The 5,496-nt window shown below is 36.3% G+C and overlaps 1 long non-coding RNA gene across 1 annotated transcript; it reads left to right on the top strand.

Moving 5' to 3' along the window:
• The first annotated feature begins 432 nt into the window (after positions 1-432).
• On the top strand, positions 433-2,990 carry LOC121983922. Its single transcript, XR_006112733.1, has 5 exons — positions 433-583; positions 1,224-1,285; positions 1,474-1,688; positions 1,795-1,828; positions 2,765-2,990. It is a non-coding gene; the product is annotated as an uncharacterized LOC121983922 (long non-coding RNA).
• Positions 2,991-5,496: the final 2,506 nt, after the last annotated feature.

Raw genomic sequence — 5,496 nt, 5'->3', positions numbered from 1 at the left:
AGAATTTCATGAAATAAATTTTTATAGATTCGTATTATTGTCCTGATCGCAAATATACCATCATCCATAATTCTTAATTAATATTTTGTGAGATTCAAATTTTTAAATCAAATTAGGTCAAATTAGGATAAAAAAATTTCAACAATCAATATATTTGGTCAAAAATATTTATGTGGACATAATTATGATCAGGACAATGATACGAACGCATAGAAACTTGTTTTATGAAATTCCAATATCTCTAGGTCCATATGTAAGCCTTCCATTTTTTTTTCTTTTTAAAAAAATTTTGGGACGAATCCATCTATTTGTCCTAAATTTTGGGACGAATCCTGGATTCGTCCCCAAATCTGGGATGAATCCAGGATTTGTCCCAAATTCTGGGATGAAATTGGCAATAAAACTTGTTTGATGCAAAAAAACCCTAGATCTAATATGTTTGGCTCTAATTTCCTTTGCTTCTTTTCGTCTCTGTCCCTTACCCTTCATCTCTGTCCCTGCGATTCCCAGATCTGCGCTCATTTTGGCGGCAGCTTTGTACTCCGGCGGCAGCGTTGATCTTCGACGGTGGAACCGTGTGGCGGTATGCATCTTCTATCTCGACCTCTCCCATCTCCCCTTTCCCCTCTCTGGCCGCGCGGACGGTGGCAGCCGCGGGTGGCTGCCGGCAAGCGCGAGTGGCCGCCGGCAAGCGCGAGTGGCCGCAGGTGGCTGCGGACAGGCCCGAATCGTCACGCCTGAGCGTGGCCTAGCCTAGTCGCCTCTCCTGGCCGAGTCGGCGTGCCTGGCAGCGCCTGTCTGTGGCTTGGTCGTGGATGTCGGCAGGCGCGAGTTGGTGCCCCTGGACGTTGTCTGGACGTGGCTGCCGGCAGGCGGGAGTCGACAAATCCTGGCCTGGCTGTGGCTTTGCCGCTTTTGGCTGTGGGTGGGCGAGTCGGCGCGTTTGGTCGAAGGTGGCCGCTTGACCGGCCTTAGCTTGGCAGTCACTGGCCAAATCTGGCTGTTAAGGTGGCGTGGCCGCTGCTGCACACATAGGGTGGCAGCGGCTGCCCACTGTGGCCGCTGTCGGACACGAGGAATGCGGCTACCCATGCTGGCCGTGGATGCCCCCGGATGGCCGCGGCTGCCCTCGCTAAGCGCGACAGCATGGAAATTAATATTGTATAAATTTTTATTTAAAATTTGAAAGGTGCTCTTATAATTCATTGTGTTATTTTTTGCAGGTCTCAATTTGCCGTGATATCAGTGTACGATTAGGACAACCGTTTTTGTTCACCTCTTTTCGGTATTCCTAAGTACATTAATATACATTTTCTTATCTGTATATTAAGTTAACTTTAAATAATTAGGTTATAGTTGGTTGTTTAATTGTGTTCCTTCATTTTGATCTGATGTTCTTTGTTGCTTAGTCTTCAATGATAAGATTTATTTGTAGTAACTTTTAATAATGTTTAACTAAATAACTGCATACAGGTAAAATGCAGAATGAAAGAAGTTGGATGTATAACAAGAATTTATCTAATTGAAAATGGAGCAAGATATGAGAGCGTTGCGCCGACATCAAGAATTTATCATGCGACACCTTCAGTTGACCTCCGCTCAAAGTCAGGTTCCTTCCAATGACGATGACGATGATGACCATGATGATAACGATGATGGTGGTGATGGTTGTTCCTGATTTTAATTATGTACGATGATTAGATGTCTCCTAATTAGTGTTTTCAACATTAATTAATGGCTTCTTAACTTCTCTAATTTTTATTTTAATTAATATTATTGATTTGTTTTTAACAGGGCTTGTGAGACGAAATGTATGCCGAAGAAAAAAGTAAGTATTATATAATCTAATTTTATTGATTTATTTATTTTTTCCAGTTGCATTTGAAAAGTTAAATAAGGGTATCATTCTTTTTATAAATTTGTTAAAATTTGCTACTACTGCATTATTAGTTCACATAGGAGGGAATCAATTAAAATTAGTTCAGCACGAAGAAAGAATGAAATCATTTAAAATTTTATCAAATTAGATTGATATAGACGTATTTGCTACTATTGCGTTATATATTGACGGATTTGCCAACCATATATTCTGGAGGTGATTGATTATATTTGAAACAAACTAATTCAGTGATGTCTTTAATCAACTTGAGGGAGGTGTTTGGAACCAATTTGATATTACCTAGTTTGTGTTTTATTCATTTGAGATATTTTTAAATGTTAGGATTTTTAAGAATACATCTCATGCTATTCATGCCAAATGGAAATAGGATATTTGTATCTTTTATTTGTTATGGTGAAATAGGATGTATTATATTTAAGAAACTGTTAGCTAGCTTCAAGATACCTCTTATATTTTAATTTACCGTTGCTATGAAATGGATAGTTGATACCGTTGATAAATAGGGCCTTTTTTTGAATGTTCAAGGAATTTCAGAATTATGTGTTGTTTCCTATACCAATCTAAGAACATTGAAGCGATAGTTCGATTATTTACCTTTTGTTTCACTACTCAATATAATTCGGATTAATACTCTCTCCCTTTGCATCTTTTACGTGTGTTTGACATCTTCAAATACTAGGGCTACTGGTTGGATCTGTTTTATGCCAACAATACAAGTTATATAACATCCTCAAGCACCAAGCCGCAAACCAAGTTTGTGATGTCACACTCCCATGCAAGCAAACTAATGATGAGACTGTTACATTTTAAGTAATTATCTTTCTGGTTACATATCATCTAGTTTATTTATTTGTTTTTATGTAGGAAAAGAAGACTTGATGGGATGAAAGCTTTTGTGGAATAAGAAGATGACTTGATGTATCTTAGTTTGTTTAACTTCTTGGATTGATGGACTTGTATGGAAACTTGTTGGAGTGTTGAACTTGTGAAATATTTTTGAGTAGCTTAAAGAACAAATTATGGTCTTGTATGACTTGTTGAGTTTGAAACATTTGAATTTGTTGTGAATAGATGTATATGAATTAATTAAGATGTGATAATGTTAATTAGGATGTGTTAATGTTAATTAGGATGTGTTGAATGTGTTATTTGAATTTGTTGTATATGTATGTATGGATTGAATTGTAGAAATCAGCTATAACTGGAATGTAGTTTTGTTATTAGGAACGAATTTGGCAACAAATAATTTTTGTTGCCATTCTATCGTCACTTCGCAACAAAAGATTTTTTGTTGCAAATTTTGTCCCAGATTCTGGGACGAATTTGTGGATTCGTCTCAGAATCCCACATATAAAGAGCAACGGATTTGGCAACAAAAATTTAATTCGTTGCCAAATTTTGTTGCCAAAATTGTTGCCAAATTAGCAACAAATATCTAATTCGTTGTAAAATTAGGGACAAACTTAGCAAAAATAATTAATTCTTCTCCAAATTCGTCCCCAAATTTGTTGCAAAGTTTGCAACAAAAAAATTTTTTCGTCCCAAAATTGTATTAAATATTGCGACAAGTAAGGGTTTTTGTTGCAAATTTGGCGACAGATTTGGCAACGAAAATATAATTCGTTGCTAAATTTTGTTGCCAAATTCGTTGTCGATTTTGCAACAAATTTACTATTCGTTGGAAAATTATATGCAAAATTAGGGACAAAATTGACAACAAAAAAAAATTCGACAAAAGTTTTCGACCCCAAATTCGTTGCTAAGTTTGCAACAAAAAATATTCGTTGCAGAATTGTATAAACTTTTGCAACGAAAAATTTTTTTTGTTACAAATTTGGCAACGAATTTGGGGACGAAAATTTTTTTCGCCCCTATTTTCGTCCCCAATTTCGTTGCCAATTTTACAACAAACATAAGTTTGTTCCAAAAGTTAGGATCAACCAGTTTGGGACAAAAAATTTTTCATCCCAAATTTCGTCCCCAAAAATTTTGGGACGAATTTTTTTTATAAATTCGTCCCAAAATATAGTAATTATTGTAGTGTTAGGTTCCTCAAGGCATAACTAAGAAATTTAAAATTTAAATCTTAACTACAACGAACAGTATCTCCCCAACGAAATAATTCTTCTTTCAATAAAAAGCGGGCCTAAAATTATTGACCATCTTGGATAAGTTTTCATAATCACTTTCTAATTTATTTTAGTAACTGATAAAATTCTCGTAGAGTTACGGTTCCAGCAACTAGATACGGTCTTAAAAAATTACACCTAAACAACTAATGAGACTTCAAAAAAAAAAAAAAAAATGAAATCTGTCCGTAATAGATATAATTCGTGGCTTTGTTCTTTTCTAAAATAAAGTTGATCTGACATTTAAAAAAAAAAAAGAATACAATTTTCTGAATAGAATAATTAAAAAAATGCTTCATTCGATTTACATTGATATTATCTTCCCATTAAATTATTATTTTCTTTCAAAATCATTTTTTAAAGAAAATGAAAATCTATAGAAATCATGTGATTAAGCTTCCCACATAATAAGTTAGTAAGATAGTCATGATTAATATTATGTTAACTTTTATCTCAAATTTATAATTTTAAATAATAAATCTCAAAAGGATAATGCTTTTATTTGAAGATGTCCTCCGATATACATATATGACACGGGGTGTTAAGCACTAACTCTGAGAAGACATGGAAGTTAAAGTTAAGATGAAGTAGCGGTCTAAGTCAAAGAGAGATGATAGTCAAAGGATTACTTTCAATTAGGCTTAGTTTCTCATTCAGTATTAAGACCTCCACCACAAGGATGACCAACCCTAAATCTGGCCAAGACTAAGAGGCCTAGTGTGCCGCTTTGGCACCAGGACACTTAGCATATAACTGATTGCCCATGGGCCACCTGGGTTTAAGAAAGGACCAGCCTGTCAAAAGACCGTCCGAGAATATATTCGTCAAGGTTTCAATGGTCCAGCCTTTCACTCAGACTACAACTTGATTCTCCATTACTTTATGATCAAATCTTCAGCGCCACACAACATATATTCGGGCAGTCTTAAGGGTCAGACGTCCTTACAAAACTCAGTGGTTCATCCACATATCGATCGACCACTATAATATGTAACCGATCAGATACATGCTCGGCTGGGATATACTTAGAGGAAAACATTATCAGATAATCACAATAACCTGTCAGAGAATGATAACAGTTTGTTAGAGAATATTCTGTTGTTGTAACGAGAGCAGCAATTTAGTAATATAATTGCACCAAAACTACAAGCATGCAGTAAACAGGTAAATAAAAAGAGAGGTCGAGAAAATGTTATCTCCGGTTGAAGCGTCGGCGTGTCGACTGTCATTAGAGAATTTATTGCCACCCACGGTGCAGAGGCTCTCCGACAAAATTCTCCCAAGATCCGACAACCACTCGGGTCGTCCGTAGGTGCACTCCAAGACGAACGTCGCACTCGGACTCAACCTCAGATCGCGGAACCAAGCCTCAGACTCAGAATATATAAGGAAAGGAAGGGAGAGGAGGAACACACAGAGGAAGAAGAGAAAGCAAAGCAGTGCACAGATTGATTGAGTGAAGAATCA

This window comes from Zingiber officinale, chromosome 5B, assembly GCF_018446385.1.
Source record: "Zingiber officinale cultivar Zhangliang chromosome 5B, Zo_v1.1, whole genome shotgun sequence".
NCBI classification, from domain to species: domain Eukaryota; kingdom Viridiplantae; phylum Streptophyta; class Magnoliopsida; order Zingiberales; family Zingiberaceae; genus Zingiber; species Zingiber officinale.
Note: the sequence above shows the minus strand (reverse complement) of the source record. Positions and strands in the feature narration are given on the sequence as shown.